We start from the raw sequence: 25,374 nt of genomic DNA on the forward strand, positions 1-25,374 counted from the left end.
TAATGGGCATAATCACAAAAAAATCAGTCGATTTATGAAGTCCTCATTTCGTAAGTCGCAAGCACTGGTCAATATTGATCATGTCTCGCTTGAAGTCACTATCAATAATGATTACTCCATTATCGAAGTAATTGCCACTTGTAATAAAACATACATTAGAATCAGTTCCAGTTTAAATCATTTTCATATTTATTTTGTTGTGTCTGCTGGATTAAAAAAACAAAATGCATTCTTTTTTTGGGCACTGTCGTTTATTTATCTCAGATTGGCAAGTTTGAATTTAGACGTCGTATAATTGAGTTGAAATGAGAAGCTCGTATGGAAATTGAGTCCGACGGCATCGTACTGTGGAGGTGAATGAGAATGCAATTTTAAGATTACTTGGAATTCAGCATTTATTGAATTAATGTTACATTAATTTGCTTTATATTAATTTTACTCATTGTTAAAATATGAGATTACATTATTTTGTAATTTTCTTTATTTATGATTTTATTTATTTGTATTTTTTTTTTTTTTGTTATTTGTAAAATAGAAAGGATTTTGTCTAAATGTTGCAGAAAAGCAAAATATTTAAACGGACATCGGTAAACAAACATTGTGTATGGGTTATTTATGCCTTTATTTTTAAATATTTGTTTTTATTCTCGAACATTAACCCGTATGGGTTAAAAAAAAAACTTAAAATTATATTAAAAAGAATAACAGTTTTTTTTTCGATATACGACCAAAAACAAAAATATACTAGCGACTTGCATCGACTTGCATCTTTTTTAAATAAAATAAATCCCTTATTGTTGAATCAATTATAATGTAGCTTTCTATAGATAAATATTATATTATACTATGTCTATTATAAATGCACAACATTATAATATCAACACTAATGGCCCGCAACGAAGGACTCGTACCCGCCGACGACGCCAGCCGGTTGCCAAACTACGAAGTATTGACATTCGAGCCTCGATAACCTAGTTCCGTGGTGAATCTGTAATGGGTCGGCTCATGTCATTTAGACTGCAATGCGTTTTGTTCATATTGCGTTTTCTGGGACGAATGGAGGTTTTGCCGGTTGGTTTGTTGATTAGAATCATTTTGTTTAACACTGCTGTCGTATCGTGTCGTATGCGTGGGACAAGTAAAATTTCATCTTTCCTGTTAACCATAAATCTGACCTTTGTTAAATCTACAAGTATAGTGCGACACGTGTTACATTCAAAGTTATCTCGTTCAGATCTTTGTGCTAAACAAATGTACAAATTTACTTTCATTCACTTTTATAATTGTATAGATGATCAACGTTACTGGCTGCGAATAGATATGAATGGAAGGGGAAAGGGTGTTACGCCGATTCAAAATAAATGATTAGGATGAAGGTGATGATAATAATGATGAAAGTTATCAGACATGTGTACAAAATGCCCTACATCAATTTGCTACTCACAGTTGTTCCAAATAACCAATCAATCAATCATTTGACGAAACAATAACAAAATGCGCGACGTACACTCCTAAGCCAGATGACTGATGTACTCGTATGGAAGTATAGCCCTCATAATTTTTATATTTTCTAAAACAAAATCCCTGTCCGTGTCTATTGAGTTCTCCATTAAATTTTTGTAAGCCACGCAACGGGTATGTCATTTAAATGATTTCATATTTTTATTTTTTTTTCTTTCTGAAGAACATTTGCATGCGCAATAAATATATTATCATTAAACTTTCGTATAAGTAGATAAATTTAATTTATTCGCAATGTATTTGCCAAATAGTCATTTTCCACGTTTGACACTGGCCAAATTGTAACAGTTATATCAAAATATGTCGTAAGTAGTCGGGGTGAGTTGCTAGTAATAAAAAATCATAACTTCTTGAACAACGTTTACGATGGAAATTTGGAGTTATATTTTGAGTGTATTTATTTATAAGAGATTTTTATTTGATTTTATCAATTAAAGTGCATACATCGGTTATCTGTGAATAAATCTATCTTAACATAAACTGTCTTATTTTCATTTCCATCTGGCGTATAATCCCGTCATTGAAATTAGTAAAGTAACGAAAATTTACAAAAGGTACAAATTTGAGAGAGACTTGGTAATATTATCCTAAACTTCTTTTGATTGAGTTGAGATTCAAGTTTCAGAGATATTATAGATTATATATATATATATATATATATATATATATATATATATATATATATATATATATATATATATATATAATACGAAGTGAAATTGATGTAACATGAGAGAAATTTTTCTTTATGTTCCCCTATAAAGTATAATTTTTGTTTCAAATTAGATCCAAGAACTGGCATAGAGTTCAGTAGCAACATACACTTATTTAATATCTATATTTTTCCAAACATTAAATAACAATAATATAATAAATCAAATCAAATCAAATCATATTTATTCGCTTGCTACATGGTACAATAAGACGTTACATACATATACAGGCACATAACATGCAGCACCCCGCAGAGGTATGCACATGTTAGAATGGTTTTAAGTCTACATTACATATTGCAATTATAAGTCCAAACATTTTCCAATTTATATTATTTTCTATGTCAAATTATAGTATATAAAGTTTATATCATCACGACAAATTACGGAAAGGGTACAGAAGAGTATAAAAATATTGTAACTTCTGAGAAATCTGGAATTCAAACTAAGCAATTAAGAGGCAGACGGAGACATTTGTCATATGTGACCATTATTTTCTACGTAACATTTAAATATGTATACTTCGTAATAATCTATTTGACAATACATAGTGCTTGCAGTGCAGTACCAAAAATAGTTTCTTCAATAAAGTATTAAATAATTTTTAACTCTGCACATACTGATTTATGGTGTTGTCCGAATATTTTTATTATACTTTATTTAGAGTATAAAATCGTATTATTATTCCAAGTTAGTGCGAGTGTGGGAGACGTAATTTTTTTTTATATATTTTCGATGTTTCTATAAGAAAAATGTCCAATTTTATTAGTACGACACTCGTCTAAAATGATGCCGAAGATTCCATTTCAGCCTATTATTTTAGTAACGAAAGTGCTAAAGAATAAAGTGAATAAATCCTTTTTATTTATTATACCATTATTATACCAGTCGTTAAATATTCACTGCTGAACATAGACCTTCCCTATAAAGGGAGTTTTGCCAATAGTTGCACACACTTTGCAGATCCTAACTCTCCTTTACTAATATTGCAAATGTTAGTCTGTGACCTTTTAGCCTTTACGGATTGTTTGTCTATGATACGAGGTCTGTCCGGAAAGTTCGTATAAAAGTGTTCTGGAATGCGAGAAAGAGGAGTGGGGAGGCCAGGTAAGCGCAGGACCCCTTCCTTATGTCCCTAACAATGCTTCAGTTCTGGTCTGACCGCCGTGCGGTGCGTACTGGCTTGTCACGCCATCTGTATTACCTCTTAACGAAACCCCGTCGGCATGGAGCCCGCTTCCGTTGAAGAGCAGCGCGTCGTAATCAAGTTTCTCTCGAAACTCGGCAAGAATGGCCGTGAAATTTTTTTGCAAAGAGTGGAAGATATCCGGGGAACCACGAACAAAAAAATCAAGAAAATCCCGCTCAAATGTCAAGACAATGTTGATTGTTTTTTTCGATGTTCGGGGGATTGTCCATTTCGTCCCTCCAGGCCAGACAGTTGATGGAAAATTCTACGTCGATGTGCTCAGACGCCTCAAAGCTCGTGTGGCACGAGTTCGTCCAGAATTGGCGCGAGAGGGGCGTTGGATTCTTCACCACGACAATGCCCCTGCCCACACCTCTCTTGTTGTCCGTGAGTTTTTGAGTAAAAATTCCATTACGGTGACCGAACACCCCCTATTCGCCGGATTTGGCCCCGTGTGACTTCTTCTTGTTCCCAAAAACCAAATTGGTACTTCGGGGGCGGCATTTGGGGGACATAAATGAGATAAAAAAAGCTACGACGGGGCAGCTGAGAAACCTACAACCAGAGGACTTTCAAGGAGCCTTCTCACAGTGGAAACGGCGTTGGCACAAGTGCATTATGTCACAGGGGGAGTACTTTGAAGGGGATAAAATTGATTTACCTGAATAATTGTAAAATAAAATTTTTAAAAAACTTTTATACGTACTTTCCGGACAAACCTCGTATGTCATATGGATTAACCGACCGTCTTAAAATTTGGTATACATTCATCCGCTTCGTCTAAACTTTATCTCGGTCGATTCCACATATCCCAGTCATGATGTCGTGGATAAAAGCTGGTAATGTAAATATAAGACTTGATCTCTTTATCCATCTGTAATATCGGGCGAAAATAAAACATTCTGACTGATTGCAGTTGGTAACAATGGCGGCCAACTGGCTAGTAGTAGTGTTACGAATAATTTAACAGCACTCGACTCGAGTTGGTTCCACTCTAATTCATTTACAGCTTTCGCTACACAACACTGTTATGGCCCAAATCAATTTTTTTTATAAGTGACTGCGAAAAGAGGTTTATTTTTTATATTACGACATTGTGACCATTCTATCCTTTGCGGATATGATTTTCTCGTCTATATTCTTCTTTTTGCAGTTATCATCATCATCTGTTTGCAGTTATTAAGCATTTCCTTCATTTCTAGCCACATCATCTTCATTTCCTTCTGGGTAAACCTCTACTCTCATAGCTATTGTAAGCTAACTTGACTATAGTCCATGAATACAGGTTTTAAGCTGCCAGTAGATTTTATGGTTAAATTGTGCCGTTATATCAACCAATTTATGAATTTTTAATTATTCGTTTATTAACTTACAGGATTTGCTCCTGCCACAAAATTAACATGAAACTACAATATTAATTTTGCATCGTATCATAGGTAGCTGCATTTGTTTGCAGAGCAACAAATTGTCTTGGATTTTGTAGATCTGCTGTGCGAGTAAAACTTTACCAGTACAAAATATACAAATGTTTTGTACTGGTAAAGTTTTCTTTGCATGAAGTATTTTTACAAGCAAAATTTTTTAATTAAATAATTTACACTATTAAATATATATCAATTAGTAATTTACTGTGGATCCAAAGCCAAAACCTTGTGTAAGTTCATGATCAACATTGATCATTAATTTACTGTGAAAAATTATCTAAATTTACTATGTTTTAAACATTTGTATAAATTTAATAAGACAGTATGTGTACTTGATAACATAATTATAACGCCGTTACTCTATACCTTGTTTTAAAAAAAAATATAAAAAAATCTACAAAACACGAAAATGATAATTGACAATATGACGGCTGGCTGGTATGCATCTATGTCTAGAGCTGACATCTTGGCAGTGAAACCAAATTCTGAGCCGACACTCGAGAATATCTCTCTTAATGGCGACTTCCGTAATGCCTACTCATGTATAAGCTTGTCATAACTCAATATCCGACGTGGGCTTGGAGACATAAATCGTGTAGAAGGCTATCATCGTCAATAGACTCAAGTTTAAAACCGCCACACCCAAAACTATAAAGATCTCACTGGATGTAGTTATGTTTTTTAATCATTACAACCATCTTTTTTTTTTTTATAAAATAGGATAAATACATTATTTTCAATTCTATAAGTACATTAAGTATTTAGTGATTATTTACCAAATCAATATTCCAGTTAACTCGGGACCCGATATCCGAATTAAAATATAAATTTTGATGACTGATATAAATTTTGCAAATGTTTACATAAAACACAACTGGAGTTTATCAGATATTTATAAAGGTCCCAATGATCATATTCAATGTTTCATTTGATATAATTAAGATTTTATCCTAAGGTTTTTATTAATCATATCTTAATTTATAATTTTATGATAATAATAATTGATTTATAATACATACAGTAATGGAGAGTTGCTATATTATATTTTACAATACATGGAGGTGTTTCAATAGCAGATTTCTTTTTGGGTGCTGGTGGTGCTCGTTTTGTTTTATTTTTAGGACGGATGATGTTAGGCTTCTTCTCGTCTACATCTGTTTTGAGTCGCCATCATGGCTTCTCACATTAAGTAAAAAGGGATTATATATATATATATATATATATATATATATATATATATATATATATATATATATATATATATATATATATATATATATATATATATATATATATATATATATATAAAGCGAACGAAAACAAACTTTACAAATCAACAAAGCCTTTCCAAGTCTATTGATCCAAGATAAATTGGAATTAAGACAGATGTCACTTTTGCAGTTATTTACCAAAACCACTGTCTCTATTTTGCGGAATAATTCAAAGGGGATAATGTTTCATTTAAAAAATTATCTCAAGTGTGTTATTAAATATAATTTCGTTTCCAAATCCCGTCGTAGCTTATGTCAAACGCATCTATTTTTTCCCGCTTCCCTTAATTCTTTACTATATTTTATATTTTCTCATATTGAGCTCTTCTAACACGTCCATCGGTCTACACTGTTTTTTTTATTGTCTCCTTTATTATATTCCATTTTTTTTATTCTTGCCTGCGCTTGTTTTTGAAGATTTTTTCTTTGCCGATAGATATAGCGGTCTTGGTTGCTGGCCGTCAGGTCTCAGATTATTAACTGTATGGTTTAAATTAATAAATGTAATCAGTAATTATATTTTAGATGTTAATAATTTTATTAGCAGTTTTGAATAGAATACGGAGAGATGAGAACGTCAAGAATTTAAATTCAATTAAAAACAACAAAAAAATACAACTCGTGATCATCTTTTTAAAAACGTTTATTTATATAAGCATCATTACGATACTAAACAGTTGCATTTAAGGAGCTAAACGTTTAAAGGTTACGTGTAAAATATGTAATTTGTTGGTTTTTCTTTCTAATGTGTCCAGTTATCGCATGCGTGACCCCAACTAATTACGTTCACTTAAAACAAAATTACACTTCAAAACGCGAAAATAATCACAATTTGTTATGTTGACAACACCCCCAATTAAAAACAGGCCAGTGGCATGTACGTGAATGGCCTGTCTATCTTGGTCTTACATACAAATTCAAAAAAGAAGATTCTAATTTCGGTTTTTTGTTACCACAAAACTCTGTCATTTATTTATTTATTATTATTATGCATTCATGTACATAATATAGAGTTGTTACAATGTTCTTATGATGAGTAAGTACATGAAACCCTGTTTGGGTGTAGCAATATTATATTGATAGGTAGCTAATGTACATGCATTAATATCAGTTTATATTAAACAAAATAACAATTCAAAATATCGTAAAAATAATAAGAAGTCAGCCTAGTTATTGAGGTATATAATAGTTATGTCAATCTGGTCAATTATTTGCAAGTCATGTGCGATTTGAACCGTGGCGTGGCGCACTTCTGCATTTCAACTGGCTAAAAAGTCGTCAACTGAATAAAAACAATTTGCTATTAATTTTTTTTTTTTATTTAGTATGAAATAATTTATCTGTCTTTTCATTTTTTTATGTCTTCTTGAATTTTATTATGAATTTGTATCGATCTATACAATGGGCTATTCTTAAAAATTTACATTTTTGATTCTGGTAATTCTATTTTGTTTTTGCGACAGGGTTTTTTTTTTTTAATTTATATGATGTAAAGTTTTGTCTAACGTACATTGCTACCTCAAGAATATAGATGGAGGAAAAAGGGTACGGAGGAATAATATCTGAGTCCTCAGGAATGGCAACGCATGGGGGGTATCATGGGCGAAACAGTATACTCTGTTACGTCCATGGTACTGCTCATGTCTATAGGCGACGGTTACCACTTTCCATCAGGTGGGCCGTCAGCTTGTTTGCCATTCTAAGTTGTATAAAAAAAAATAAACATTTTATTTTTAAATTAAGATCCTTAATTAGAAGTAATTATTTACTACTTTTTTAATTTACTTTTTTAAAAATGGAATAGTAATCCTGCCGACGCTATCGGTAAAAGCAGAATTATCCACAATGGTTTTTAGGGAGAACCGCGTGGAGGTCGACCTGATGGGGTATATTGATAGCAAGGGGACTAACCTCCCACCCCATGTTAAATGTCAATAGATTAAGAAGAGGGGACCAATATAATAATGGAGCGAATGAAGACATATTCTGAACTGACATGTCTATTGATAAGAATCAATATGTAGGGTACGTACTGACCCCCAAACGGAGGCAACAACAAAACTATGTTGATCTGTCGATAGATTACACATTGAAAAATATTTATGTTCCCATATTGACCAAAATATTTTTTTTATACCACAGGTGGCAAACACGTATACGGCCCACCTGATAGTAAGCGATTACCATAGCCTATGAACGCCTGCAATACCAGAGGTATTACGCGCGCGTTGCCGACCCTAAAGAAACCTCTTTACCCCCCTTTTGAAGAACCCCATGCTGTAGTCTCTTGGCCTCGGCAGGGAGCTCATTCCATAACCTGAGTGTTCGTGAAGAATATGTTTCAAAATATGTGACAAAAGTAACCAGGAATGCAAATTGGAAATATATTTAAATTAATGGAAGGAACATAGAAGGCAAAGGTCGTGAGGAGAAACAAAAAATTAAACAATAGAGTTACGTGCCAATTTCGAATTAGATATAAAAACTATAAGTAATATATTTGGCCTGTATTCCACAGCCGCCGCAGTTTCTTCTCACGGGTGGATGTTAGGAGAGGGTAATCCAGTCAAATTGCTTCTGGCCCAAGAAATTATTCATATAAAATCGAAGGCGTACATGGAAAGAAATTATATTTGAGTGAAATTCTTCAGACAATAATAAAAGATTTATGATAACCTGAGACCGTTGAATATAATATAGTAGTTTTTTGACTGCTACTTTATACCCGTTGATTTCAGAATGATCTAGAACACATGCATGTTGAACTACGAATAGTGAAATAATTTCTTTATCTATCTATCCTATTTAAGAGCTGCGCTCTTGTCGGTGGAACTCTTGCCACTCACTATGATTTTCAGCGAGTCTCTTCACGTCTTGATACGACACGCCACCAACTCCTTCCTTGATCTGCCTGATGTAACTATGTCACGGTCGCCCTCTTCCCCTCCTTCCTTCTATCTTACCCTCTATTATAATGTTCGTAAGTACGTCGTGTCGTATCAAGTTTCCCAACATTTTTCCCCTTCTGTCCTCAATAGTTCCAATAACTTGTCTTTTTTCCTTAACCCTAAGCAGAACATCCTCCAGCTAATTTTCTCCATCAATTTCTTTATATGAATTTGAAATTTTTAGGTATTTTATAAAATCTGTTTTATTCTTATTTCTCTGCCACGATATAGCTGCTACACTCATGAGTCTCGTAAAAGCAGAGGTTGTAGGTAAGCGGTGTAATTTAGAGTTTTCAATTATCCGACTTGCAAATGCATAATTCTATGTTTCACCTAAATACATTGTAGGTAGCCAACGGTTATCAAGTTTACGGACAAGTTCTATTAGTTTATGTCGTATAATTTATTCGATGCTTGCTATCTTTATTGCATTTCATAATTTAGATTTAATACATTAGAACTACGAACCTTGCTTTAAGACAATCTAGAGAAACGACTACGAGACTTATATAAACATATTTATTATAGTTATTTTTATTATATTGATGAGGTGCTAATTGAAAATCAGCGTTTCCGCTTTTGCAGGAACCTTAAGCTGAATTAGCATCCTTTTTCTTTACCATAACACTGGCTGATTTCTACTACTCTTTATATATAAATGTAAACTTTTTTTTCTATATTTTATTTATTTATTTTTATGTTGTTATTACTTATAATCTAAGTATATGTAAGTGTTATGGTTTATTGAAATAAATTTTCATTCGTCCATATTATTAGATAATTTAATGATTAAAATATTTTTGAATAAAAAAATTAATAACAGTGCAGTTACAAAACCTCTTAAAAATGTAGAGGGAACAAAGGATCAGTTTTCATCATTTAAGACATTATTCGTCTACTGCTAAACATAGACTACAAGGCAAAGTGTCAGTTGCAGTTAAGTATTTAAAAGATTATAATTATATATTACGCGTTGTCCATCCATCCATATCAGCCAGTATATCCATATTAGCTATTGGGAGTTCTGCTAGTATTTCCCATGCAATATATCCATTGGCAGGCTTAGCAACCGCATTTAAGCTTTGGTGATCTTTTAAGAGGAACAGTGCGGCTCATCCCTTGACCATTAAATTTAGGGGAAGGGATAACACATCAGCTTCTTTGAGAACTTTGAGGTTCCCATCACTTCAAATTTCAAATACTGCATTTTGGAATTCGTAACAGTATTTTTTGCCATTTCCATTACTGTTATTTGTAGAGAAAGCAAAATTTATGTGTCTTTTACTCGATCAAGTTATCGAAGCTTAAATTTTACAATTTTTCAGTCTTGCAGCTGTGATTTGGAATCTCGCTGCAAAACATCTGTACTCTGGTGCCAAAATCATTGAGACTGCAATGTATATTTCTAAGAATTTCATATTTAACGAAGGTTTCCAAGCAGTTTTAAAAATAATGGCAATTATGGGATGGCCGAATGGCCGCGAAGCATATGCTAATGCACAAAACCGCGATAAAGCGCGCATAGCACGCTCCGAACGCCGGACTGAAGCAAGAGTAGAACAACCCGCATTAGAAGAATTTCAAGAGGAAGAGGAAGGAGAGTTCTAAGGACCAGACATCGCAGATTGATGGTAAGTTAAGATTTTCATAGTTTTAACCTTATTTGAATGTTTAAAGGTCTTTTAAATACACTATCGGGACTTAAAGCAATGATAAATTTTTGCAGGTAAATAGTACCTACATACCTGGGCCTCTAGACAAGTGGCAAGCGAATTCGTCGATGGAATCGATATCGCTAGCGAGTCCGCGAGATAGAATGAGATAGCAACGCCGGATGACTCATTCCAACTCACGGACTCGCTAACAATATCGATTCCATCGACGAATTCGCTTGCCACTTGTCTAGAGGCCGTTCTTCTTTATTGCTGACGTTTCGACGTGGATTGCACCACGTCGTGGTCATGACAGGACCCCAATGTCGGCAATGAAGAAGCAGGTATGTAGGTACTATTTACCTATAATTTTTTTATAGTGTTAAGTCCCGATAGTTTATTTAAAACATGTATAAACAACGCGGAAAGTTTAAAATTTACAACGCGGTTTTCTCAAAACACTATTTTTCAAACTTTCCTGGAGGAAAGTTTGAAAATCACTGAACGCATTGACCGATTCACTTGAAATTTGTAAAACTATGAATGAGTGAACTAGAATTATTTGAAAATTCCAAGTATTTCTATGTTTTCGTAACGAAAAAATAAAAAAAAATTGAATTTTTAATTTTTTTTTACATATCTGCTAAAATTCAAATTTCAATATTATCAATTAATTCGAGTTCACTCCACTCGATGCATTTTAGACTTACAGATTAAAGTGCCTTTTTTTTCAGATAAGCCGATCAACCAACATCATGGAGGAAGTGAGCATCATTTATTTGGAAGCAGCTGTCTTCAGAGTGGTGTAACTTAAGTTTTAATTAAGTTTATTACTTGAAATATGTTAATATGAAATATGTAGGCCCTCACACGGGGGCACCTTTGTAAGATTTTGTTTGTATAAAAACAAAATTAGTTTTCATACCTGTTCAATTGAAAAAAGTACAATACAATAATAAATAAATACTAAAATATATGCTAGTGTTTATTAATATTTATTTCTGATTTTTATCCTAATATACGACCAATATAACTGTAATCATTATTATTACTATATTTATAACTTAGTTATATATATATATATATATATATATATATATATATATATATATATATATATGTATATGCTTATCTTATGAGAAAGGCTTATGTTCCGTAATTGACAATATTTCTTGATGGGGCGAAACAGTGTTTTGCGCCATCATGGTCGAAACAGTGTACTCTGTTATGTCCATGGTACTGCTCATGTCTATAGGCGACGGTTACCACTTTCCATCAGGTGGGCCGTGAGCTTGTATGCCATTCTAAGCTGCATAAAAAAGCAACGTAATGACGAATACTTTATAAAAGAGAACAAGAATATTTTAGGTATTAATGAAATAATTATAAAAGCGCCTGCCAAATATGATATAGCAAATCATTGTGCAAGAATACTAAAATAACAGGCGCTTAGTCTAAAATAAAATTACAAATAAATTCACACACTTACAGTTTAGGGATTTTTTGATATATAATATTCATATAGATTTATATTATTAGGAAAAAACACACACATATACACTTACACTCACACGCGCACAGCCTAATACAAATTGTTATAATAAACACAAGCGGTTTCGAAGGTATTTTACACCGGTCTCCTCCGTGCAATCAATTGGAGAGTGACTATTTTGTAAATACACGTTTATATCACGATTTTTTAATGGGTGATAATGGTATAGTAAGCTCGATTGCGTTATCAGTATACGCTGGCGAGACACCAGGTAAGGATGATAGATGACGATGAAAGCAGGTCAGTTTGCCCATCGTGATGAATCCCACTAGAACTCACCACGATGGTTGGGGAGAAAGGGATTGTTAGTAATGGAGACTGAGAACCCTATTGCTAGCAATATACCCAACCAGGTCGACCTACTCGCGGTTCTCCCTGGAAACTATCATGGTTGATTTCTGATGAATTTACCATGATGGGCTAACTGGCCTGTTTTCATTCTCATCTATCACCCTTCACTGGTGCTCCGCCAGCGTATCCCATTAGCGCAGGTGGGGTTTGTATACCATTTTCACCCAAAAAAAAAAGAGGGCGACCTGACCACTGCTAGCAATACACCCTGTATTGCTAGCAATGGGTCAAACCCCATTACTAACGATCCCTTTCCCCACTGTATCACGATTAAGTCGATCAAATATCAACACATGCACGGAGCAATCCGAAGTATGCGGCTCCGACATGGAAGTTTCAATTAAACTCGTCTTTCGTGACTATATCCAATTTTTCATTCAGCATACTTTCCACACGATCGAAGGCAGGCTGTGGATTAACTGGCATAACAATGCAGGCATATAATTTGGTAGATCAACATTTTCATTATAATCTATAAAAAACACTTCGACACGTTGCAACGACGAGCTATGAGGTTTGTCGACGATCCCAGGCTCACAAGCGGTATCGAACCCTTAAGTCTTAGGAGAGATTTTGCTTCACTCTGCGTGTTCTACCGCCTGTACAATGGATTGTGCTCAGAGGAATTGTTCAATATGATGCCCACAGCCACTTTCTACCATCGTACGGCTCGCCATCGACAGGGAGTTCATCCTCATGTCCTACAACCTCAATGGTCGCGTACTGCGCGGTTTCAGAGATGTTTCCTCCCATGAACACTCAGGTTGTGGAATGAGCTCCCTGCCGATGTTTTCCCAAGAGACTACAGCATGGGGTTCTTCAGAAGGGGAGTAAAGAGGTTTCTTCAGGGTCGGCAACGCACGCGTGATACCTCTGGTGTTGCAGGTGTTCATAGGCTACGGTAACCACCTACCCTCAGGTGGGCCGTATGTTTGTTTGCCACCACAGTGGTATAAAAAAAATACACTGCAACTTTAGTGATGAAACATATTGCTGAACGTTAAGATACGAGTATCTCTTTTTATATCCTAATTTTTTTTTAATGGAATGGTAACCCTGCCTGCGCTAACGGTATACGCTGGCGGAGTACCAATGAGAAATAATAAGTGACAATGAAAAGGTAGGTCAGTTAGCCCATCGTGACGAAAACATCTAGAGTTAAGTACGATGGTTTCCAGGGAGGACCACGTGGAGGTCGACCTGACAGAGGGAATGTTACTAGCAATGGAGCTGACAGTGTGTTTTACTAACAATCCCTTTCCCACCAAGTATGTATTTTTTTTAATGGGTGATAATGGAATGGTAACCCTACACGCGCTATCGGTATACACCGGCGGGGCACCAGTGAAGGATGATAGGTGAGGATGAAGCAGGTGAGTTAACCCATCGTGACGAATTCAACAAGAATTGTTCACGACGGTTTTCAGGGGGAACCACGTGGAGCTCGACCTGACAGAGGGAATATTACTAGCAATGGAACTGACAGTGCGTATTACTAACAATCCCTCCCCCCCCCCCCCCCCGGTAAGTATGAACAAAGCGGAAGTGAACTGTGACGTCACTCGACACAATGTTGTTGACATTTCCTCAGCGCTGAGTTCCGTTCAATAGAAAGGCGCCAAACTGGTTAGCGTCTTGTCCCACCACACTCTGAGACGATTTCAAATCAATACTGCGACACAGAAACTACAATATTGGTGTCTAAGACAAGGATTCCTAAAATGTGTTCCACGGACTTGGAGGTTCCGTAAAAAGGTCAATAAAACAGTACCTATAGTGAAACAGTTTTATTTTTCACATTAAAAATTAAAAGAAGCTATAAAGTATTGCACTTTTGTCGCCGTGTGCCGCGACATAGAATGGGCCACCCCTTCCTTTCCCTTGAGTGTTCTAAGAGGCAACTATGGGTGGGCGAGGTATAGACAGCAGCGCCCCTCTTAAAACATCTCTAAAAGCCTAACTGTGGTTGTCAACCCGCCTGCCAAGCGTGGCAACTACTGGCAAAACTCCCCCTTATGGGGAAGGCTTATGTCCAGCGGTGGACAATTGACGACTGAAATAATATATATATACTTATAAATATTTCTAATAAAAGCTTTACTTCTTTTTTTTTTTAATGGGTGATAATGGAATGGTAACCTCACCCGCGCTATCGGTATACACCAGCGGAGCACCAATGAGGGATGATAGGTGAGGATGAAGCAGGTCAGTTAGCCCATCGTGACGAATACAACAAGAATTGTTCAAGATGGTTTCCAGGGGGAACCACGTGGAGGTCGACCTAATAGGGCATATTGCTAGCAATGTCGAACTGCATTGCTAACAATCCCTTTCCCCCCTTTACTTCTTATTTAGATTACAGTGTTTTTAATATGTAATCGTTTGATAAGGGATCCCATAAATGTGATTTATCTTGTACCCAATAATAATTTTGCATGCTTTAGAATATAAGGCGAACATTTGTACTTCACCTAATCGATCAATATCTGTAAAAAACAATGTTCTCGCAAATAAAGAAATCTAATCTAATCTAAAATAAAAGGTCTTAGATAAAGACTAGGCCTAGTTTAGACACTAATGTGCTGGGCATAATGTTACTATTTTTACTCATTTATTTATTTATTTATTTATTCATAGGAAAACCAGGGCTACGCTAGAGCAAAAAAATATAGTTTAGTATAACAAAATAAGCCACTAATAGGTTTTCACAAGTAGCAACAATGTAGATACAAGACACTGTACACACAGCAACAAAAATAGGAGTTAACAAAAATAGTGAAGTTAAATAAAAGCTTGTAAAAAAAATTAACAAACAAGAACGAAAACAAAAAAAAAATGATGAATAAAATACAAAGTAAAAATGAATTACAAGTATTTGATTTAAATATGGCCTTCTTGTCCATACAATAGCTATTCAAGCTGACTATGAATAAAAAATTGCCTACACAGTTGATCTCTCACTGATATTATTTTTATGTTTTTCGAATAACTAATACGAATTATAAAACTAATAACTTTTACTTATATATTTAACTTTAAAATTACTGTAATACATGACTGTATATTTTTACGTATATTTTGACTGAAATTTTTCTATTTTTACTAATATAATAAATGTGAAAGTTTTTTTTTTTATACGATTTAAAATGGCAAACTAGCTAACAGCCCACCTGATGGAACCGTCGCCTATAGACACGAGCAGTACCGTGAACATAACAGAGTATACTGTTTCGCCCATGATACCCCCCATGCATTGCCATTCTTGAATACTCAGGTGTTATTCCTCTGTACCCTGTAAATTCACTATCATATCATATATATATTCGAAACACGGCCATGCAAACACAACTACTTCATGATAGAACACGAATTGGACAGAGGTGCCCAAGCAAACGACTTTTGTACAAAAGGTAAAAGGTCTCTCTGGTAAATAAAATAAATAGAAAAAATATAACATTGATTTGGTTTTTACTGTCATAATATTGTAACTATGAATAAACTAGCTGACTCGGTAAACGTTGTTTTACCATATACATTGTTTCTAGAACTATACATGAAAATATATCGTACTACAATTATTATATTCAATTGCCATCTTGCAACACTATTGCGACATGTAAAAATTACGATTAAACAACAGGGGTTGATCGTAAAAGCGTGAAAATTTTAATTTGTATGTATATTTCAATGCTAAATCATAATAAAATAAAAACAAAATAGAATTGTCAAAATAAAAAAAAAATAATATTAGTGGGTCACCTTTATCATTGAGGGGTACGAAAAATAGATGTTGGCCGATTCTCAGACCTACCCGATATGCACACAAAATTTCATAAAAACCGGTACGGCTTTACCGGACTTTTTTCGAAGTTTGGTAACAAACACCGCGACACGAGAATTTTATATATTAGATAAATAAAAATCTATAAACAGTTATTCAAATACTAAATGGTACTTTACTAAGATATATTTACTGATACAAAAGTTAAATTTGTTCAACTCGATTATGTACAGTAACTTTACGAAGCTGTGCAGGATTTTCATACCATTAACTGGACCTGAATCGTTAATTGTGTTCATGGATTTAAAATAAATTAACTTTAAACAGTCTATTAAAGGTGTGAATTGTAAATATGTAATAGTTACATAGTGTTTTAACTCACCACGTAAACCGTGGAGTTTTGGCAATTGATAGCTTATATTATATATATAGGTTCTTTAAGACAAATTATTAGAACTATTGAGGACAGAAGGGGAAAAATGTTAGGACACTTGATACGACACGACGAACTTATGAACATTATAATAGAAGGTAAGATAGAAGGAAGGAGGGGGAGAGGGAGACCGAGACATAGTTACATCAGGCAAATCAAGGTAGGAGTTGTTTTCGTGTCGTATCAAGAGGTGAAGAGACTCGCTGAAAATCGTAGTGAGTGGCAAGAGCTCCACCGACAAGAGCGCAGCTCTTAAATGGATAGATAGATAGATGGATAGGTTCTTTACTCTATGATACTTAAACATTTTACGGCTGATCAGATTCGAATTAAATTTGGTACATAGAAGTGCCTCAATAAACACATGGGATAATTTCTATTCTAATTAACTCGGCAAACGTTCGGGTTCTAACTAACCTATTCGAATATAGGATACTATAGTAGTGAAATTGTCATTTAAATATTCATATTATGTATATATATAAAAGTTGATGTAGTGATAAAAATCGAAAATGGAATGCTGCGTTAGTTTGGCCATATGGAGAATGAAATGGATGGAGGATGGATGAAAGAATTACAAAAGAGATTTGTCGAGCAAGACAGAACTCGAAAAAAAAAACTCTTCAATAAATTCTTATTTTAAAATGAGTAAAACACATCAGTGGTTGATGCAATAATTCTGTTTGAATTATTACATTTAAATAGATTTAAATATATTATAAAATTTGCAGGGAGTCAGTGTATGTAGGTGGCTCAGGACCGTTCCTTATGGCACTCCATGGGAGAGGCCTATGTCCACAGTATGTAACGACGGAGTGGACGAAGTCATAACGATGATGAAACATGATGTACTACGTCTCAATAGAACTTAACGAAAATATAAACAAATGAATAAGCAAACCAAAAGTGATTGAATGTTTTGAGTTGCTATTAATTTAATTTTTTTTTCTTATTGGGTGATAATGGAATGGTAACCCCACCCGCGCTGTCGGTATACATCGGCGGGGCACCAGTGAAGGATGATAGGTGAAGATGAAGCAGGTCAGTTAGCCCATAGTGACGAATTCAACAAGAATTGTTCACAATGGTTTCCAGGGGAAACCACGTGGAGGTCGATCTAATAGGGCATATTGCTAGCAATGCGGCTGATAAACTCCATTGCTAACAATCCCTTTCCCCCCATTAATTTCATTTGGAGAGTCTATCTATGGTAATCCACTATTTCAAATAAATCTTGTTTACGTTTTCATTATGTTACATTGAAACAGATTATGGGTTAAGTTAATTGTGGCAATAGTGCTATAATACATTTATTACTCTGTTGTTATAGGACAAAGGATCTCGCGAACCGCACTAAATTAAATGTGCATGTCTTGTGCACGTTTTCGTTAAGTAATATCGAAATAGATTATGGAGTCATGTTGAATGTTCGATTGGTCACTTACTAATCAGTAGTAATTTAAACAAATCTTGTTTACGTTTTCATTAAGTTACATTAAAACAGATTATGGGTTAAGTTAATTGTGGCAATAGTGCTATAATAAATTAATTATTCTGTTGTTGTAGGACTAGGGGGGGGGGGGGCTCGCGAACTGCATTAAATGTGCATGTCTTGTGCATGTCTTGTGCATGCATTGGCATTTACATACAATACATATATAAAATGCAATGCACATACAATTGCAACTATTGTCTTTCGAGTTTACTCTCCTTCCTTACAAACCCATAAACCCAGTGACCTCAGGGAAGGAAATGAACAGCCAACTGTCATTTAACACTGCACGTGCTGACATCTGTCGGCATATTTAAAATCGTCTAGTTTTGAACCAGGCGTTAAATATAGTTACGCGTCCGTGAATCTGTCACTGCGGTACCCAGTGTTCTACGCACACTGCACACAATCATTGTGATTTAAATGATCACATCATTATAATTTAGATTGCTCACAAACTAACCGAATTTATTAGAGTCGACTTTAAAAAGTTAATGGTTTAACGAAATTAAAATTGGATAACACTTTTATAGTTTACAACGAAGTACTTCCACTAGATTTTTGGAAACACAGATCTAACATGTGTGTATACTATTGTTGTGTAGAAAAGAAAAAAAACAAAAAAGAATAATGATTACTATTTTTTTTTAATTTGATTTTTAAATCAATGTAATTTATCTCCATCAAATCCAATCCATAAAATCATCTCACAAGTGGAACAACACCATTTCGTTTGCTTTCTAAAAAAAAAAAAAATAAATAAATAAAATATTCACACGTCATCGCATTCGAAATTCGAACCATTTGTCCCTCGCCTCGGCCATATATCGGTGTTTCTAGTAGCACGCGTACCGATCTATTCACACAACATTCGGTTATCAATCTCACCATCACATACCGAAGTAGCACTTACTATCTTTATGTATTATTTTTAAAACATATATTAATTTTTTTGCGAGTCGAAACACTGCGTCTTGTGAACTGTACTCATTCTGTAGAGGACTTATGGAAGAACTTGAAACTAGTGTCGGAAATGGCAAACGTAGTAAATTCATAAAATTTCTGTTACAAACATATATATATATATATATATATATATATGTGGGGAAAGGGATTGTTAGTAATGAAGACTAAGAATCCCATTGCTAGCAATATACCCAACCAAATCGACCTCTTCGCGGTTCCCCCTGGAAACTATCATGGTTAATTCTGATGGATTTATCATGATGGGCTAACTGGCCTGTTTTCATTCTCATCTATCACCCTTCACTGGTGCTCCGTCAGCGTGCTCCGTCAGCGTATCCCGTTAGCGCAGGCGGACCATCCCGTTACCATTTCATTTTCATTCATAAAAAAAGCATATATATATATATATCTTTCCGTATGTTCTTATATATTTACTTTTATATCAAATGAAAGCGCAACCTCGGTTCGCTTCACTGCGATCCGGGGTCCCAAGATCAAATATCCCAATACCTCTGAATTTTTCAAATGACTATCTCTGGTTTCGTGCTTCGGAAGGCACGTAATGTTGTCATCCGGTAAGCCGCGACCGAGGCAACGCTACTGTGCAATAAAGGCGGAATAGAATAGACAGATTCCACCTTAAAAGTTCTGACACCAGGTTGCGCCACCTTCATACAAGTAGTATATCATTTGTAGTATTAGGGTAATAGTAAAAAATCGAAAAAAAATGTTATCAATCAATATGTGCTTTAAAAGGACCTTTTTTAGGATGAAAACGGAATGGTAACTCTGCCTGCGCAATTGATATAAGATGACAGGGCACCCGAAACACAGCCATGCAAACACAAGTGCTTTACGGTTGAAACACGAATGCGACAGAGGTACCCGAGCAATCGACTTTTGTACAAAGTCTCCCTCTGGTAGAACTGATAGCATCACCAATACTCGATTTATTATTTTTGGTCGCCATATTTACTATCTTTATGTAGTCTTAAATGTCTATTTAAAAAAACAATACTATCAAACCCTTTTAGGTTACATGTTTCGCAAAATCTTAGCGCCTAGGCATTTACGTGACAGTGAGAGACAACCGCGTGTCCAAAATCTTGCTTCATCCACTTTCATAACTCTTTGCATTGTTAAAATTATAGGTTAGTCCTTCCACGACACCTGCATTCTTTCGCTTTTACATTATACACACATCTTTCATTTGATATTCTTTGAAAGAGTGATTGAACCAACGCAGCATTTCCCTTTTCCCTCATTTTTACGCAAAACCTTCTAAACTGATTCTCAAAAATTACTCTTTTTCCGACACTAGCACAAAAATTTATCATTCAATACTTAACATTATGTTTCTATCCTTTATAAAAATGGTCTATTAATTTAAACGGAATGGAACAGTTAAATATATTTATTTGGCGCTTAGTCGAGATTCAATACGGAATTTAATAGTTTGCAGACGCGACAAAGGCATGTTCACGTCAACGATAGTGTTGTCTGACAACCGATCCTATAATCGATACTGATCACCCAAAATAATGTAAATATCGATTGGTCAGTATCGATATCATGGATCGATTATTTAATCTAATATATAAAATTCTCGTGTCGCGGTGTTTGTTACCAAACTCCTCCGAAACGGTGTCCATGTTGGGTAGGCATCTGATAATCGGCCAACATCTATTTTTCATACCAATCAGTGATAAGGGTGACCCATCCCAAAAAATTTTTTTTTATATTTTTGTCATTTTTTATTTCATTATAATTTAGCATTGAAAAATACATACAACTTTAAATTTTCATCGTTTTACGATCAACCCCTGTATTTTAATCGCGATTTTTATATTTCGCAATAAGTGGTAAAACAACGTTTACGGGGCCAGCTAGTATTATTATATAAAGCCTTGTCATTTGAAATGTTAAAAGCTGTAATGCTTTACACGTTCTTTTGTAAATAAATGAACAAATTATAAACGACGTGACTTGATTTGTATTAGTAGGAGTATCAATTGAATCAATAGCATAATTCCAAAGTCGATATGATTGTTGCGATACATTCTGATGTTACTAGTGATTATATCGATCAAACGATAGTATTTTAGACATTCATTTTCGACGCAATAGAAGTATCAATTATATAATTTTCTTGATGCGATTGCTTAGCGATAACGCCACCTTTTTACGACTTCACATTATAACGTAGAATACTTATTATTTTTACAAATAGTACAGTAATGTAAACAAATAAATAATTTTTTTTTTTTGTTCTTTGCTTATTCTTTTAGCTATAATAGTTTTCGTATTGGGCGTAAGACACATAAAAAAAATGTTTAAAATTAAATTTATTCGAATCAATATTGTTTAAATTTTATTCTGGATTGGGCAACACTAGTTTGTCTGTCAAATAAAAAACTAGCAATGGTGGCGTGGGTGTAATCACGTCTGTCTGTCGGTTTCGCACGTCGAGACCAACACGGCAGCCTCTGTTTCACGTGGGCATTGTTTTATTGTCCTGTATGACAAGAGGAATGACGTGCGTCGTGTAGATATTTGCATGTCTCATATATTGGTACAAATTTCGTTCACTATCATATTATGTTTACACGACAGCGTTATATTTAAACACTTGTCTTTTTTTAACTGTTTTTTTTTTTGATGGGTGAAAATGGTATGGCAATCCCGCTTGCGCTAACGGGATACGCTGGTGGAGCACCAGTGAAGGGTGATAGATGAGAATGAAAACAGGCCAGTCAGCCCATCATGATGAGTTCATCAGGAATTAACCATGATAGTTTCCAGGGAGAACCGCGAGCACCTCAGGCAGCAGCAGGAGCAGGTCGACCTGATTGGGTATATTGCTAGCAATAGGATTCTCAGTCTCCATTACTAACAATCCCTTTCCCCTCTTTTTTGACTATTTGTATTATATTATTAGAGTGATAGAATCTGAAACGAGGATATCCGCAAAAGAATTAAAATAACCGACATAGCCTGAAGGATGAGCAAGCTGAAGTGGTAATGGGCTGGTCACATAGCTTAAAGAACCGACAACCGATAGGGAAAATTCTTGAGTGGCGACCACGTATGGGTAAACGCAGTATAGGACGACTCCCACTAGATGGAGTAACGACCTGAAATGAACTGCAGGGAGTCAGTGGATGCAGGTGGGTCATGACCATTGTTTATAGCAGTCTATGGGAGAGGCTTATGTCCAGCAGTGGACGGATAATGGCTGAAATGATGAATGATGATTAAAGCGTATTTTAATTTTTTTACCATAATATTAGCCCTATTGTAGCCATAATATTAACCTATATTTTTTTTTATAAATGAAGAAATTATTAGAGAGCTGTGAATCTTACGCAAAAGTACAATAGTATTAAGAGTGAATACATAGTGTTAGGGGGGAAGGGATCGTTAGTAATGCAGACCACTAGTCCTATTGCTAGCAATATACCCTGTCAGGCCGACCTCCACGTGGTCCCCCCTGGAAACCATCGTGCTGATGTATTTATTCATCACGATTTGCTAACTGACCTGTTTTTTCATTCTCACCTATCATCCCTCACTGGTGCCCCGCCAGTGTATACCGTTAGCGCAGGCGGGGTTACCATTCCATTATCAACCATTAAAAAAATACATGGTGTTAAAGGCAGGCAGATATAGATAGATAAACACTTTATTTAAGCCATTTATGACATACGTAAATTAACGAATGTGTTTATACAATCAGATTATTTACCCTTTTTAAATATAAAACAAAAGATAAAGTATGGAAATATGTTTTCACCAAGTGTGTCGCAGTGACCCAAATAAGTATGAAACAGTAAAAGTCCAGACTTCGTTTATATACCGCCATTAGTATCACATTTGTCAATAAAGTTTAAATAAATAGGTAATATAAATGTATAACCACGTCTGGCAATAGATAATCCAGATTAAGTATTTAGTAATGGATAGGTATATAAACTCTAAACAAATAAACGCTGTAACACAAATTTAGTAAATAATAATAATAATAATAAACACTGTAGACAAATTTAAAAGGTTCCAATTTCCTACAATTTCGTTTCGACAAAATATATAAATAAATTTGTTTATTTGTATAAACAAATTTAAACTTAATTACAGTGACTTTAAACAAAAAATGACAATTTAAAGGGGCGCGTAAACAAGCCTATGTAAATAGAGTGAATTTTGAATTTGAAACGGTCTCGCAGGATGTGCAAATCTAAGATACTATATATACAGGAGGATATCGAAAAGCAATAGTTTCTAGCCCATTTTTCGACAAACTTCAAAAAGGATGTCCTCCGTTCGGTTATATATATTTTTATGCAGCTTAGAATGGCAAACAAGTTGACGGCACACCTGATGGAAAGTGGTAACCGTCGCCTATAAACATGAGCAGTACTATGGACATAACAGAGTACACTGTTTCACCCATGATACCCCCCCATGTGTTGCCATTCATGAGTACTCAGGTGTTATTCCTCTGTACCTTGTAAATTCACGCCATATCCCACCCTTCAAACCGAAACACAGCCATGCAAACACAACTGCTTCACGGTAAATACACAAATGGGACAGAGGTGACCAAACAAACGACTTTTGTACAGTCTCCCTTTAGTTACCTCATAACTGCGTCAGTTCTTAACAGATTTAGTAAATTCTTACTTTTTTATCTGAAAGATTTATAATTATAGATCGATCACATAGATCCCATTTTACCAAAGTCACTTCAGCAGTTAAGTTTTTATATTAAAATAAATGGTTTTATCACAATGGAAACAGTTTCTTTTTGTGGGACACAATCTTTCATTATAACAGCTAAAAATGCATTCCAAACTGGAGGGCACGATATATGTAAGAAATTACTACCAATACAAAAATGCATATATTTTATTTTAATTCTCTTAAATAAACAATATTTAAATTTAATTCATTTGTCAGCATCCACTGAAGCAAGTGTTCTGTCAATGAATTTAAAGATTTTTCACTAAAAAAATGTTAGTACAGCCTCGGCATAGGATAAGTCACCCCTTCCTTGTGGGTGTCGTAAGAGGCAATACCCCCTCATTGGGAAGGTTTATGTTTAACAGTGGACAGTTTACGGTTGATATGATGATGATGATGATCACGATGACGATGATGAATGACTGTATTCTGTAGCATTGTAAATTTTTTTTGTTTTATGCATTGCTAAAGTTTCTATATCACCCTGTATATTGTGAATTTGAGTTTGTAATTAACTTGAAACTGTCTACCTCCACTGTTCCACAATAATTGCTAATTAATTAGAGAATAAATGGATATGACATCTTTATTTATTTATTTATTCATTAGTACATACATGTGTACATGGCGGACTTAATGCTAAAAGCGTTCTCTCCCAGTCAACCGTAGGGAAGTGTCAGAATACACGAATGCTGTACTAGTAATTATTGATATACATACATACTAAAATTACATATCTTTATTTAAAATAATTCTTTGTTTTTACTTTAGATATTTTATTGTTGACAATATTGAAAAATAAACCCTTTTTACGTTTCCACTATTACTTTTTCTTTCCATATAGCTAACTATTGCTTTATTTTTTTATTACATGTTTGTATTTTCCAGCGAATTTGCTCGCTTTAATATTGATTTTGTTTAACGATCTGATTGTTTGTATAGACGGAGATAAAATAGTTACAAAGATATAGAAAAACGTAAGCAACTTACTTGTTAGCATAGAAATTAACACTGATACGTACTTTTAAAGTACCAAATTAATAACCCAATATCAAAAAAGGAACGACAACAATATAAGTCGAGTAATCAGAAATTATCGGAATCACAAAAGAACACTTTGATTTTAAAGAACATTTGAACAGAACGAAGAGTCTTATTTTTTCCTCCGACGTTAATTTTATAAAATTAAAACTTACCGAGTTGTAAAATTCGCTCAGCGCCATCTACCGATTTTTTACGATACAAAAAGTTAAAGTAGTAAGTGATATTTTTATGTGGCTTTACTATTAATGGAAACTTGCCGTTTTTTTATATATAATCTGCTACCACCATTTTACCGCC

General features: G+C 34.6%; 1 protein-coding gene and 1 long non-coding RNA gene across 8 annotated transcripts in view; both read left to right on the forward strand.

Moving 5' to 3' along the window:
• The window catches only part of LOC128201077 (uncharacterized), a 42,543-nt gene extending 30,841 nt beyond the window's left edge, over positions 1-11,702 (forward strand). For both annotated transcript variants that reach the window (XR_008253064.1, XR_008253063.1), the window contains exons 2-3: positions 10,392-10,697; positions 11,453-11,702. This is a non-coding gene — a long non-coding RNA (uncharacterized LOC128201077). The remainder of the gene's footprint in view (positions 1-10,391; positions 10,698-11,452) is intronic.
• Positions 1-25,374, forward strand: part of LOC113520464 (potassium voltage-gated channel protein Shaker) — a 414,011-nt gene that overhangs the window by 171,097 nt on the left and 217,540 nt on the right. The gene's annotated exons all lie outside the window — the stretch shown is intronic.

The sequence above is a fragment of the Galleria mellonella genome, unplaced genomic scaffold (assembly GCF_026898425.1).
Source record: "Galleria mellonella isolate WM207_F2 unplaced genomic scaffold, CSIRO_AGI_GalMel_v1 utg33, whole genome shotgun sequence".
Lineage (NCBI taxonomy): Eukaryota > Metazoa > Arthropoda > Insecta > Lepidoptera > Pyralidae > Galleria > Galleria mellonella.